This window comes from Cyprinus carpio, chromosome A8, assembly GCF_018340385.1.
Source record: "Cyprinus carpio isolate SPL01 chromosome A8, ASM1834038v1, whole genome shotgun sequence".
Lineage (NCBI taxonomy): Eukaryota > Metazoa > Chordata > Actinopteri > Cypriniformes > Cyprinidae > Cyprinus > Cyprinus carpio.
Genome location: NC_056579.1, coordinates 16027974 through 16044155, shown reverse-complemented (window position 1 = coordinate 16044155; position 16182 = coordinate 16027974). Strand labels below are relative to the sequence as shown.

Below are 16182 nucleotides of genomic sequence, written 5' to 3'. Positions count from 1 at the left end.
ATGTCAATCATAAATGGTCAGAAATTATTTAAGTGAGACATTTGGTATTAGTCTATATAATTCTGGAATGGCACACACACACATAGGCTATATATATATATATATATATATATTATATATATATATATATATATATATATTATCTATAATTTCTTGACTTCAAATTATAAATGCACTGATGTTGTTTTTACTTTTTAATAACACATTGTTTTATCTTCTTTTATTTATTTTATTTAATTAATACGTTTTCTTTCATTTGTTTATTTAGCTAATATATTATTATTATTATTATTATTATTATAGCCTACCTATTAATTATTATTGTTGTTGTTGTTGTTGTTGTTGTTATTGTATTTTACAATCGTGGGCCATTTCTATCGTTCTGTTGCAGAATGTTTTTTATTTAAACAAGCCATAACCATAACATCATGAATGTACAAACGCTAAAAGTGAAGCATACCCTATACAAAAAGCCTATTTTTTGACCGGCACGGCATTTAACAGCATTTAAAATCTTTTCGAATCACACTTCTTATTCCTCGGTTATAAAATCGTGTGTAGTCATGGTATGGGATAGCCTAGTCTGAATTCGCACAGTGGGTGAGTGCTGTGTTAATATTCACCCGGTCCTGAAGCTGTGAGTGGACCGCAGGGCGCTTTATGTTGCATGTCTTCTCCCCATGTGTGTCACTACTTTTGCAAGCTTTTGTGTCAGGGGTTTTGAAAAATCGCTCCCTCTCTTATGGTGATAACTGGGAGGTCCCTATCCGACACCATGCAATAATTAAAGGGCCATCTACCGCCTGATTTTAATAGTTGCCAATTCTTTCAGCTTCAGCTTTAGTGTTAACAAAAATAATTTCATAGCTCTGGACTTATATTTCAAACCCTGGAGACGGCAGCTAGCGCTGAGACAGGCCAAGCATGTGAAAAGCGTTTTCTTTGAGTAGGCTAGCCTATGGTATTAGGCTATATTTAGATAACATAGCCTAATTAAATGACTGGTTGTTTAGGCTACCTGTTATTGGGAAAGATTTCTCACTTTTTTTCTTTGCATCCACTACTCGCAATCTTAACTATGTTATGTTTTATAAGGCCTTGTGAATGTCAATCAGGTGTTAGGTTCGTGTAAATCATATTTCCCTGGTCTGATCTCCTTTTGCTCGCATTACAAAACCTGCCATTTCATAAACAGGCGTTTCGTTTCAGCATGCACACCTCTGCTATAGGGCTCCTCTCACGCGCGCTACACAGGTAGCTAGCAGTAATATTTGTTTATTTATTTCGCAATGACGGGCCACTTAGTAGATGTAATTTGCACCTTTTTGACTTTTATGACGTTCATTTAGGTTGTACTTGTCAACCCCGCAAAGCGCCCGTGGCACCAAGTTGAAGCCTTTGGCCGTTTCTGGTGAAACTCCTCCTAATGACATACTAGCATCAATTGATTCATGCCCTATAATCATTAGAACCGTAAATCACGACATTGGGCAAACGTTCATATTCACACCTCTCTGCCAGCTATTTACAGCACGAGCTTACCGGCGGGAATTTATAGCTTGTTTTGGCGCGGTAATTTCACCTTGCTGTAGCTCAAGAGTAACTTGGAATAGCAGGCTCTCGTTATTAGAGGATTAGCTTTGGAATTACGATCTGCAATGTTCTTTAAATGGCTCAGCAGACCTTTGCGTTAGCGCCAATTAAAGACACAGGTTAAGGAAATATAATTGTGTTTTCAAGCTATTTGTGTGAATTCTCTTTAATCGGAATTAATTGAAATTGCAACGCCACTATAGATGGAGCCTACACTTTCTTTCTTTCTTTCTTTCTTTCTTTCTTTCTTTCTTTCTTTCTTTCTTTCTTTCTTTCTTTCTTTCTTTCTTTCTTTCTTTCTTTCCTAAAGGTGGCAGAAAAAAAATTAAATAACCAAAATAGACTATTAGCCTATATAGGCTACTGTCTGTCATTTACAAACAATTACAAAGTAGTTTGGACAAACACCTTTTATTATCTTAAAATTACATTTTGGAAGCTAGAAATACTTTTCTTTTCAGTAAATGATATTATAATAGCTTTATATTCATATTTTTTAAACATAGCCTACATCTAAATGTATTTTATATATTAAGTTTTTAATAATTATTTTTTTCTGTGTTTTTATTTAACAATTATTCAAAATTATCAGAATAAATAGATTTACTCCAAAATAAAAGAATGACTATTGCTATGTTATGAAAATGAGAATAATGCACTTCCTCTAGATTAGAAGTTGTTTTGGGCAAAGTTTGTGTGTGTGTGTGTGTGTGTGTGTGTGTGTGTGTGTGTGTGTGTGTGTGTGTGTGTGAGAGAGAGAGAGAGAGAGAGAGAGAGAGAGACATACTGTAATGTTTCTTACAGTTGTATTTAACTCATTGTGATTTGAATTATTCTCAAATAGATTTCTGTACCATGAGAGGAGTAGGTAATGAGGGTTTCTGAGCACTCAGGATTTGTGTATGCATAGATAGATATGTCTCAACTTCTGCCGTTTAATTTTACTGTGTTGTTTAACAGAAGTGTATATATTTCTGTATTTGAATGCTGAGTGTTTGAATGTTCTTGTCTGGCCTCAGTGAAACCTGGCTCAAGTCTGCTGTTAGTCTTGGTCCAGGGATAATTTGCTTGAAGTAGGAAGTTGTGGATGATCCCCTGGTGTGCTGATAGTTCTATTTTAGCACCGTGGGGGCGTCCTCCTGCGATGTGTTGTTTTTTAATTAGCTCTGCTTTGTGAGCGGGATGCCGCATTCCCGCTGACATGAGTGGATTTTGGGTCTGGCAGTGTGTTTTCTACATGACTGGAGCCATACACCCTCCCAAGACACCCTGACATTGTTTTTACAAAGAATGCCTTTACTGTCTAGTTACTGTTTCAATTAAAATAACCTTTAAATCAGCATGATGATTTAATAATGATTTGTGATTTTTTTGAATACTTGTTTTGCTATATTTGTATACATATAAAAATGAAAACAGCTGTGTTTGGATGAATGTGTGAGAAGTAGACTTACACGTTTAGAGAAGTGAGGCAGGTACTAATCCTGCAGTGTTCAGGGGTTTTTGCTTGCTGTGCTGAAGGCCCTCGTAGCGCTCTGCTCTGGGATGAGGCCGAGCCTGAGCCAGCCTGTTCCTCTGCAAGGAAGTATTAGGTTTTGTGTCAACATTAGCCCAGCCTCTCCTGGCAGCATTAAAATGATGCAATCATCTGTCATCTCAAGACTAGTGCCACACACCCCCCACCACCAGACGTTTAACGCTTTGACCTAAAGGGATGTTATTCTGGTGTAGAGGGAAGCGTTAGATGACTGGGTTTTGCTTTTAAATTCACTTGTGAAATAGAATATTTAGTTTTCTCTGTGGGTCTCTTCTCTTTTAGATGTGTGATTGTTGTTACTTAATGTCCTTAACATGTAACTCCACATCTGTGATGGTATTTAACCATGGAAAATATGTATGCTATGTCTATAAGTTTAATGTGCCAGCCAGAGCTACTCCATAGATTGTGAATGTAAAATTATGAAAATGTCACAACCACTAGTTTTTTTTTTTTTTTTTTTAATTGAACGCAAAAAATAAAATAAAAAATTAAAAAAATAAATGTTTTTTTTTTTTTTTCTTATTTAATGATTTTGAAAAGTGAAGTGTTTTTAACTAAAATTAATTAGTAATTCACTTTATCCCAGGTATGATTTATACTTGAACGTTTTTAACTAAAATTAATTAGTAATTCACTTTATCCCAGGTATGATTTATATTTGATCTTATTTATTTTTTTTTATTTTTTGAATTAATAATACGGGAGGAAGACGATTTTTTTTATTCATATTTATATTTTTTTTTTTTAGATCGCCCATTTTTATCCATTGGATGGGCAAACAGATAACCCCGCCCCCAAATAAGATCTGTTTCTGTGTTGGACTGGTTAGTTGCTGAGCCACAGCATTTATTTCAAGGGAATCAACTTACAATTTGGTTTACTTAGTTGCACACATAAACAGATATATCATCCACTATGCAAATAAAAAGATTCCTTCTGTTTTAGCATAATATTAAGAAGCCATAAGAACAATATCTCTCCATCATTCCTCCCTAATGTTGCTGAAGGCTCTTTTCTTGTCTCTGTTCCACACTGTTCTCAACATAGTGATGAAGTTCAGTGTCTCCACAGTGTTATTCCTACACAGGCTTCTCACAGATATGTGAGAAAACACTGGCACTGGGATGGTAGCTGGTGCCACGGGGCATGTGGCTCGCCAACGGCTCACTATCACACCCACATAACACACTCACAACTTGTGCATGAAGACATTATGCAAGTGGATTTGTCTCAAACGAGGATTTTGAGTTTAAACAAAGCAAAAAAATAAATAAATATATATAGAATTTTTAATTGCAAAAACAATAGCAACATAATCCAGTGATATAACAATTATTGGTTTCTTTCAAAGTCTTCACATTCTCCAAAATAATCCTGGACTATTAAGTTGTCTTGCGAGAGTGTTTCAACTGTCTTGTCATAGACAACAAGATTTAAGCTTGGCTCATGTCTTAGATGCAAGTTATGAGGATGATAATCGAATCTCATCTTGGACTTCTCAGACTCTTTCTCTCCCTCTTTTTCTTTTTTATATCCTAATGAGATTAGCTTCCCAATCGCCATAGTACTAGCCAATTTGAATGACAGGTCTGCTCTGCTATTCAAGGCTATCTTACTAAGCTCTTCGCCGCATTGTCTTGAATGGAGGGACTGACGGAAGCTGTGTGCTCTAATCCTCTTATTTGTGTCAGAGGGAGAAAAGAGGGAAGAATGAGGTGGAATGGGACAGTGATTTGGAATAGCACCACTGCCACTTCCTCCCTCCGAAACCTCTCTCACAGCCAAGTGAGCATGAGAGTGATCTTATGAGGCTCAGGCTCACAGACAAGCAAAGTCACACATGCATTAGGCAGTTTGCTACCTCCATTTAACCCTTGTTCTGAAACCATTTTCATAAAGTACGAAGCTCTTGATGGTGGAAAAGTCACATTTTGAGTAGCATGTATGCTCACCCTCATGTGGATTCAGACCTTACTTTCTTTCTTCTGTGGACCACAAAAGGTGTTTTGCAAATGTTCTTTGAAGAACTTTGTTTGGACACCAACGTTCTTTGAAATATATTATTTTATGCTCCATAGAAGAAAGAAAGTCGTGTTTGGAACAAAATGCGGTTTAATAAATGATGACTGAATTTTCGTTTTTGGGTGGACTATCTCTTTAAATGTCAAAACCTGCCTCACCTTATTAGAGCGTTTTAAGGGTCACTTGAAAGAATGACTTTTGCTGGTTCTTGCTGGATGCTTTGTGGTCTTTTGTGCCCGTGCAGTTCAGTTCCTTCACGTGGAATAAGCTTTCTCTGGGTCGGACCCTCCTGGAGCTAGAGGTATTCTGTCTTCAGTTGGAGCTCCCACAGTTCTTTATTTACTCATTCAACTAGTTGGAAGTCTGTTAGACTCCAGATCAGATGCTCTGAAACCAATCTGATTACCTCAACCAGCCAATTACCTTCTTCTTTGTGACCACAGTTCTAAAGCTCCGCATTCTGCATTGTGATATTTCTTCTTTTTCTTTATAAAGGGAAAGAGAAGAGCAGCCGTTGGAATGTTCTTGAGTGTTGTCATACCACCAATGTACTTGTATGGTCCTTTCAGGAAAATTACACAGAAATGTTGGATAAGTTACTTTGGTCAGGAATTGAATTCTTACAATTTAGCACATCCTGATATTTGCAGTGAACATGGCAGATTTCATTTTGGTTGGCTACAAAATTTTGTGTGGTTGTAGCATTAAACAGTGTTGATGGAATCGTAAGATTTTTTTTTTTTTTTTTTTTGATCTTATATTAGCAATCAGACTCAGTTTCGAACAGAACAACTTTACAGCTAAAATAAACTACAAGTTTAAACATAGAATTAATGTAAGTGCTTTTATACAATTATAAACTTCATATTTCTGCCTTTAAATCTTTCAAAAATTCGCCCCATTAATGTCCTTTGTAAATGCCTTATTATAAGCTTCTGCTCAAAACTGTGAAAACCTAGGCTGATTGCTAAAGCTGTGAAATTATGTACCTCTTAATTATGTACAAATCTTAATGTGTGTGTGTGTGTGTGTGTGTGTGTGTGTGTGTGTGTGTGTGTGTGTGTGTGTGTGTGTGTGTGTGTGTGTGTGTGTGTGTGTGTGTGTTTGTGCTTCATTGGTATATGAAAATTAAGTGGCTTCATCCTCTTGTGCATCAAAGCGGGAGTGACATTACTCAGTGTGTGTATCCGGGACGAAATCCTGAATCCTGAATGCTGTGGTCTAAATATTCCTTATCTCCCTCCCAGAGTTGAGGGGAAACTGAAGTAGGAGACAGGTTAAAGTAAACTGAAAAGAAAAAAAAAACAGCGTTCTGACCAGCAAGACCTCCTGTTTCCCCACCCACGGTCTTGATCTTCTGTTGCTATGGGGATCACTGCTGATCAGCCCATCGCTGACTGGACCAAGGAAAACAAACGTGAGCTGGAGATGGTGGGAATCGTATTTCCATACCTCCATGGGACTGCGAGCCCCCCACAAGCAGCTAAAATGATTTGTGTTGGAGGCCAAAAGACCCATGGCAGCTTCAAAAAGTGCAGGGTGGAAATATTTGGATAATAGTCAATAGAAGGCACAGTGATGGAGAATGGAGTGAAAGAAGAGACACATGAAAAAAAGCAGCTAACTGGATTGCAGATGTTTAAAAAAAAATTATATTCTTCTGTCAGATGATTCAGAGGAGTTAAACACAAAGCCACAGCAGTGTAAACACAATTGGCTTTAATTTTATAGTCATAGATATTAAAAGAATATTCCGGGTTCAATGCAAGTTAAGATTGATCAACAGCATTTGTGGCACAATGTTGATTACTAAAAAAAAATTTTGCCCCCTTTTTTTTCTTAAAAAATAAAAAATAAAATAAATAAATAAATAAATGTAAGTAAATAAATAAACATTGGCCCCTTTAACTTCTATTGTAAATGCCTCATCGTAACCTCGACTGATGATTTTGTAAAGGGAAAAAAGACAAGTTAAGTCAAAAGACAAGTCTCAAAAGTTTTGTTGCAATCATCATAATGCTGTCAACAGAACTTACATTGAATCCAGAATATTCTTTTAATAGAAACAGAACAGATATTATGTTTTATTTTAGAGAAGATTTCAACTGTGATCGTTGTGATGTCATCTATAGGTAAGGTCTCATGTTACATTTTCACAAAGGGATGCCACCTTTGTGAGACAAAAAAAGTAAAAATCCAGGAGTATGATACTGATCGTCTGTGCCTTTTTCCTCCTTTCTCTCCCCCTCTCTGCTGTATTTCCATGTCTCTCCTGGCTGGATGCTAATATTTCTCTGAAAAGAGCCACAATACATCTTCCTGGGAATTTCCACCACTCGCAAGTGCAGCAAAATGATCTGCTAGCCATAAAAAAAATAAAGAAATAAATAAAGGTGGATGAGGGAATGAAATATTGAGGATTTCTGAAAATCGAATAAAGGAAAATGATTTATTTCATAGCGCCATTTTAATGAAGACTCATGTGTCTTTGTTTACATACGAGCGACACCAGAAAACCTAAAATATTGGCTGATTAATATTGAGATATTACACGTTCTTTGTTTTTGTGTCAAACAATGCATCCTCTTTATCCTGTTTTACCCTGTGAATGCTGTTGTTTTGATAGTACACTTTTTACCAGTCCTCTCTATGCCCATCCTTTCTGGCAGGATTCATAACCACAAACACAAACATGCTGTTCAGACATAATAGTGTTTCGAAGAAACATTGAACCTTAGAATTGCTTATTCAGCGGTAAGGACTGAACGAGAAGCAATGCTAAACTCACTCGAGTCACATATGGAGAATAGATAGACCTGAATTATGCATATTTCACTCCTAAAAGAGTCAAACATTTCTGTTATGGCCTCAAACATGTTCTCCATCTCAGACCAATCCATCTCTTCTCCTGGCTTCCCTGCTTCTGTTGTTTTTTTTCCTTTGGAGTAAGTGAGTAAGTCCATTCCCCCCTCCTGAGGTGGGCGTCTGTCTGTTGTCAGGCGTGAGGAGTGGCCCCTGCCCCTGCAGTTAGCAGGGGGAAAGCGATCCTGACCCCCGGCCCAGAACATGAAACCAGAGCCGATGTGTGGCGCTTGGTGCTCAGCTGGAGAGGCGGCAGAGCCCTGACCTCCAGCTTCACATCACACCGTGCGCCAGACTCTTCTCTGCCCTCCCTCTTCAGCTCTGTAGTGGTGGGACACGATGCCAAACCACCTGATGGCAAAGCGTCACGCACCCAAAAACAACTCTACTGTAAGATAAACAGTCTGTTGCAATCCAAACAGTTTGCTTTCACATTCATCCTTGTTTGCATAAGTACTTTATACAAGAGTTAAAAGGATTAAAAGAGAGTGTTACTTTAATACTATAAATGTCTAAAATAATACACAAATGAAAATATTTAATGGAATAAAAGAAGACTGTATTCAAGTATAGAAACTATACTAGACTCTTTATTTGGCTAATGTTCTTTCTTATTGGTTGTGAGGCTTTGGATTGTCTTGAGGTAGATACTTAAATACCGACATGAGAAACATTTTCCCTGTTAGTATGTTTGTCATATTGTTCGGAGCTAGCAATATCGATTCTCGGATGAATCAGTCCTTTGAGTCTGTGTTTTTTTTTTTTTTTTTTTTTTTTTTTTGAGTGAATAGGAAAGACTGTTTGGCAAAACTTTATGAATCGGTTCATGATTCAGTTTGAATCAGTCAGATAGTCGTTTGGTGCAGCTTTCACTCAGTAAAACAATGTAATACTCAAAACATGGAAAACAAAGAAAAAACATTGGATTGAGTGGAATATTTGCCTACAAACCACTGGAAATGCTCTCATTTTGCAGGATCGAATAAGGTCTTTAGGAGGTTCAACACCAGCATGTGAAAATTGTGAACGTATGAAATCATTCAAAATAAATGCGAGTTTTTTGAGCATGTACTGTATAAATACTATGGTGCAAGGAATACCATAATGATCAATACCATGTTTATTTCAAAACACCATGGTATTACCATTTAATTCCATCATTGTACCATGGTACTGCTACAAAAAGGCTATGTTTTTGAAAGGTAATTTTGAGTTAGGGCAATGTCATGTGAATTTATTTATTTATTTATTTATTTTTGTAACTCTGATCCATTTTTATTTTGCTGTTTTATGTTCTGCTCTGATATTTTGTCATTTCCTACCTCTCCTCTCTTTCTTTAATCTGTGTGATATGTTTTACCTATCAACAGAAGCACCAGCAATGTTTAAATCAAACATTTTTTTTTTTTTTTTTTACATTTGTTTAAAATTTGCATTTAGCATTTTTTCGTGACCAGTGTTTTGATATATCTGAATAGACTTGCAACACATTTTTGGATCTCAAACCACCACTTGAGAATAATTGGTAAGGTGTTTTCCAACCAATCTACATACTATTAACAAAGCAAAATCAAAGCAAGGACAGAAATGTGTCATAGCTTTCAAAAGAGATCCCTGCAAACTTATCGTCCATAACGTTGGACCCAGTGATGTAAGCGGAGAAGAACAAATGATCTGCTCTGAAGTGTTAAGTGCTTTAGTGTTATGATATCAAATGGAGCATGAAGGCTTGGACAGAGGTTTATGATTTCACTTCTGTATCCCTTTCATTGCTCTTTCCTGTCATTATTTCCCAGTCTCATAGCATTCACATGTGGGCTGTATTTGCATACAGTTGCTGAATCTCTTTGTATGTGACTACACTGCGTCATGTGATGAACAAGAGTGGATACGCTCACAGTAAACCATTAAATCTCAACTGGATTTTCTTTGGGATGCTGATTTGTGGCAAATTTTGATTGGTTGTATATCCTTTGTGACATTTAAACCCTCTTTATTGTTCTGTCATTGCTATATGATTTCATAGTTGGTTGCCGTTTATTATTTACATTTGGCATATTACTTTCCTCCTGTTGTCCGCAACAAACCTACAACCTAATTTTGAAAAATACTGCTATGCGATGCTCACACACGCACACATGATGCTCCCTAAGAAACCTCTCAGTGGTGTGGTGGTGCGGGTGTTTGCCTTTTTAACTTAGTGTCTGCACGTGGTGGTGTATTTGTTTCGTGGTTTTCAAGTAGAGCCGATGTTTCAGTATCTGACAGGCTGCAGAGCTTTTGAAGAGCTGATGATCAGTTTATTCGCAGTGGAAGGGCAGCTGCTGTATCCTCTCAAGATTTTGGCCTGATCCACCAGTTACACTCTTACAGGCACGCACATACGCACTGCACATCTGCATCCCAAATGCTTAGATACACGCGTACACATGTTGTCGGATTTGAGGCTATAATCAGATTAATTGGTCTATCTTTCCTTGGAAACCGAACATGCATTGTACGTTAAAACATTTTTTATAAGAGCCGTATTGATGTAACATTAACCAGAAGCCGTGCTCAGAGTGTGGGGTCAGAGGGAGACTTGAGGGCCCCTGACATGTCATCCTAATGAAATAAAGACTGCAGAAAGAGAGCGAATGCAAGAGAACCCTCTCAGCATTAGCTATTAAGAGAGAAGAATGATTCCTTTTCTCCATACTGTGCTCACAAATTATACCCCTAAAAGCATTTTCTACCTTTTTTGTTTTTAAAAATGTTAACTGTTACCTCAGATGTTATGTCTCCCCATTTGAGAAACATGAGTAAAAATCAGTCATGGCCCCATGAGGGAACCCGAACATTAGTTGAAGTATGTTTCTAATCCTTATTAACATTCTCTAAAGTCATGCATGAAATATGTTTTGTGCCACACTACGCACCATGTGTTTTTCTTTTTCTCCACAAGTATTTTTCAAACAGAGATCCACTACACACACTGCTGTGCATTATTTTATTATAGGGTTGAAGCTCACCGCAAGCCCTGAGAGTTTAAGAGAAGGAAAAACTGGCCTTGATTTTCCACTAGGGTTTCGTTTGCTTTGTCCCAATGCTTCCTTCTGCTTGATTGTTATTTCGTAGTGATGTCATCAGTGCAGGTACAACATGACGTTTTGTTTCTGTTCACGAACAGTCTGCTGTTCAGACAGGCCTTGCATTATTCCAGCACATGTTTTCTCGATATCGACCTCTCCTCTTTCTCTGTGGCTGTATTTCTCTCTGTCAGGTTTTTAAGTCTCCCAAAAAAACACATCAAACTCCAGGGAGAGATGTATGATCAATCAAAAGGCTCAAACATCATTATTTTTTGAGAACTCTGAGTATCTCCCACCCATGTGTTTTTTTTTCCCCTCCGTGGGAGACATGCGAGCAGCTGCGAAGAAACTCTTTTGCCAGCCATCGGATGAACCTCAGCAGACATTCGTCAAGGATTATGAGAGAAGTTTTTCTGTTTTTCATAATTGAAATGTTACATCCTTCTGACCAGTGAGAGAAAGACAAACGAGCAGCTTGAGCGCCAAACAGGAAGAGTTTGTGGACTCTTGGCCGAATTCATATAGTGTATCTGAAAAACACTTCTAGTTGTGCAGAATTTGAAGATGTGGTCTTTTAGGTCCATGTTGTATGTAATGAGCTGAGAATTGCGAGGAAGAAAGCAAGGAAAAGGGGGAGGGAGAAATACAGTGAGTGGTTTCTGAAGGCAGCATTAACACAGGGTTCTGTAGTATTAAAAGAGATTTACACACCAATGTTTTAAAGCAGTTTTCTTTAGCTCACCAGCTCCTCTTTTACAGATATTTCAAGGAAGCTATAAAAGTGAAACTACAACTGGAGCAGAATCCCTGACGCAGCATTGGAGATCGGCCCTCAAGCCATACTGCATCTGAGACCTGACAACTATTGGGGCCCTTGGGTTTGAGTTCAACCGCAGTTGGTGAAAGTCAAAGCAAGATAAATAAGCAAGAAAGCAGCGAGTGCTCTAAGGTTTCACGTGACTTCGTTAGGATATGTTTATCCCTGCGTTCGGTGAAGACTAGGATTGTATAACCTGTGATTGTGCTCCTCATGATACCTATTCTTCTATTTTTCTGTGGAGGGCCCTGTTTGTGACCCAAATGCAGTAGTGTTGTCTGTTTCCCGTGCGGTTCTTTTGAAGCATGGGGTCTGCGTGGTCCAGAATGCCTCTGCTCTCTGTCAGATGTCATATTCCTCTCTGGGCTGACCAACAGGCTCTCTTTGCACCCTGATGTGCCCATAACATTTAACGGTGCTTTGGCAACCCTAAATGGAAACTCTTACTTGGCCTCTGCAATCAATGTTAATTTCTTCTCTGGTTGCATTTGTATTTCTGTTTCCTTCGTTATTATTTAATTAGTTATTTAACCCTGAGTCTTTGATATCTGTGAGGATCAAGACCTCAATGGAACATTGATGGAGAAACCTACGTCTTCTCACAGGGGTGCACGAAGGAGCAGTAATTTGTCCAGAGGTTTAGTAGGTGTCTTTTGAGGGTAACATAATAGCAAAATGGCAGTGCTTGCATGTTTTTCTGGGTGTATATCATTCTTGAGGACCTCTAAACAGAGGTGATGCTGAGCTTTAGACTAACAATCCTAGGTAAATTAATTAGACTAACAATCCAAGATAAATGTGCAAAATCCACACTGGGAGACTGGCTTTCTTAATTCTACGGCACACAAAAGAAGATATTTTATCTCAAAAACATCCTACATGTACAATTCCCCCATTACCTATAAATCAGTACCATGTCACTATTAGTCCTTGGTATTTTAATGACTATGCTTGTATCTTGATTATATTCCAGAGTACTTTATGTTGGGATGTAGACATCAGAGACTGATTTCTACAACGTGCACAATCCTTTATCTCGGTTTCCATGTCTCAACTGTCCTCCTCAAGATGGACACTCACCCTGTGGCGGCAAACCACCAGAGGCCTGTAGGTAATTGCACAAGTGGTTGAAATTTCAGAGCCTGCGCTCACTCTCTGTCCTCTAAATGCATTTAGGTGCTAGACTGGGAGCTTGTAACATATTCCTAAGATATTTCAGATAGAAAGAGATGTCATTTTCAAGTGGTTGTATGAGAGTAGATGTCCGTTTCATCCTTGAGATTTGTGATTCTGGGGACATCCATGCAGATGCATTGCATCAAGCCCAGGATGCACTAAAAGTGTCCTTCGCACGTAGCTGTTTATGTGGAAGGTTCATAAGACCCACAGGATCAAAGAAAAGGAGGAAAAAACGACATAGAAGGGAACAGGAAAAATAAATAGAGAGGGCATGTTTTTTCTTACTCTTTATTTTTTCGTTGTCAACACTGTTAATCATGTTAGCATTGGCTTTACAGCTCCTCCCACGGCAGGGGCTCATGCTGTGGAGAGTAGCCCGTTATTTTAATTCGTTGTTTTTATTACTGTGAAGAAAAATAAAACTGAGAAAACGCAAAACAGACCTCTTAAACATAAGAACAATGGCAGTTAAAAATGATCAAGAAAAAAAAAAATACGAAACTTCACACCACAGACCTATATCCTATGTCTGCATATTTTTTATTGCATTGTAACAATTTGTTCTCTGAAAGGCCAGTGAGCAAATGAAGATCATAGTTGACAGTTGCTTATTTCTTTCCTACATTCACCATCCCATTTGTTTATTTTTCAGGTTTGCTTTGCAACATTCATCAATCTGCTGTATAAATGATACGATGTGTGTCAGGCAAGTTTTCACAATAAATGCCAATCCTTTCGTGTTCAGCGAGTCTAAATTGACCTGATTGCCACACGTATCTGTTCTCCAACTGTTATCATTATGAAAACACAACTGTTTGTTTATATTACTATTGCATATCCCAATACATTTACCACTTTCAAAGCCAGTAAACTGATCCCCATCTGAAGCAACACATTGATTTTTGGGACTGCACAGGACCGGGCGAAACTACTAAGGATAATTCTCTGATTTATTTATGGCCACACAGACCTCAGAAATGTGTTGTAGGGAATCCGCAAGCACATTTCCCCCCCTATAATCAGAATTTATATGCCAGTGGGGTCGCGAGCGATTTGTTTTGGCTGTCTGTTGGAGTGCAAACACGTGTGTATGAAGAAGCTGGTGCAGATGGAAGGGGCGAATGGCCTCGGAAACCTCTGGTTCCTGTCTCTCACTTCATCTGTTTTACTTTATTCTATTTTTGTTTTGGTTTTGTTTTTTTTGTGGTAAGTGTGGGGATAAGCGCTCTGTGATCTATGAGGTGCTTGGACATTGCCAGTGCCGTGCTGTAACAGAATGTGTTTGGGGTCTTGGGCTTGACCCCTGCTCTACTCCTCTTGCCCTCTGAAGATGTCTCCTGATCTCTTGCAAATTTATTAATTCCCTGTTCCCTACTCTTATGAATTAAAACAGATTGGATTGTTAACTTTTGCATTGTTCTGTAACTTTTGATTTCAAACACTTGCGTTAAGCGTTACCTGCACTCTTCAGAAAGGGGAGTTTTGTAGCGACACAATAGAACCATTTTGGGTTCCACAAAGAACATTTCAGTGAACAATTTTTAAAAGAACCTTTTTTCTCTTAGTGTGAATGATATTTCAATAATCTGAAGAACCTTTTCCTATTGTAAAGAACCTTTTATGCAATGGAAATGTTGCACAATCTTAAAAATTAGGGTTTGGCATCTATGGTACCAAGAATAACCTTTAACATCCATGAAACTTTTCCATTTATTTGAAGTGTAAAAAGATTCTTTAGATTTTTCAAATGTTTTTGAATATTTTTTTGAAATGGTTCTTTCAAGAACTGTTCAGTGAAAGGTTTTTGGGGAACCAAAATGGTTCTATGGAATTGCTTTTGGAACCTTTGTTTTTACGGATGCTCAAGGTTCTACATGGAACCATCAATGGCAATAAGGAGCCTTTACTTTTAAGAGTGTGAGAAATGTTTACAGATATAAGATATGTTTTTAGGGGTATCTCTCATGCCAGTGATGGTGCACATAGGGTGACATTCCAGCCCTAGCCATGTTAATGCTCAGCCTAAGGGGGGTATTAAGGAATTTCATAGCTTTGAAACTATCCCCTCTTTCTCCATAGCTTTCTCTCCCTTGCTTTTTCTGGTCTCCCAACGTTCGCCTTGATCCCTCCTTCCTCCTTTTTTCTTCTCCCCCTCATTATTTATGGCCATACCCATCCTTCACCTGTGAATAGATGGTGAGGATGAAAGATTACTTCTCTTCAGGCGTGCATGACTGTTGTTTCACATGGATTAATGGGGCTAGGAGTGCTTTCCCTAAGCACAAAGAGACAAATTTGAGCATTAAATTAGACATCTCTAACATGCCAAAAGTGTTTGCTCATTGGACAATCGCCAACTTGTTTCCAGAGCCTGTCAGAGTAAATCACCTTAGATTCACTGATGAACGCTAATCCTGTAAGCAAGCATAAGTACGCTAAGATTCTAGACTTGTTATATTCTTTTAAGCTAAAGTAAATCTTGCTTCAGGCGGTATATTTTCAGACTGCAGGAATATGCTGTGATGTTTCATGGGTAGTTACAAAAACTGGAAAAGAATATTTTTAATGTTGAAGCTTTATGTTGGATGTAATTCACTCACACCAACATGACATTCTGATATTTTGTGACGTGCAGTTGTGATTGTTCATATACTGTAACTATCAGCACTCTTTTGAGAAGCTTCTGAAATGATTGTGAGCACAGTTTTATTGTGCTGATTTACTGAGACACCAAGTTTAAACACGACATATCACATATCAAAGGGCTTGTCCTATTTTGTTTAAATAGTCAATATCCTTAAGTGTGTATATCAGCATCAAACCATTATTTGCTACTTGGCTTTAGAGGGACAGACATTCTCAGTCTACAGCATTTTATTAGACAAAAAAATTGGAAGTGTAGGTGAGTGCCAGATGAGTCATCAGTATTTTTGGTCTTTTCTTTATTGAAGAAACATTATGTATATTATAAATGTGTATATCTGCTAAAAAAAAATAGTGTATATTTTATTAGTGTTTATTTTATTTTTGATGTGTTTATATTATAAATGTGTATATCTGCTATTAAAAGTTTGTTTATGTTTTATTGGTTTTTATGT

The 16182-nt window shown here is 37.8% G+C and overlaps 1 protein-coding gene across 2 annotated transcripts in view; it reads left to right on the top strand.

The window, feature by feature from the left end:
- LOC109094936 (LIM/homeobox protein LMX-1.2-like) overlaps positions 1-16182 on the top strand; it is a 62633-nt gene that overhangs the window by 3619 nt on the left and 42832 nt on the right. The gene's annotated exons all lie outside the window — the stretch shown is intronic.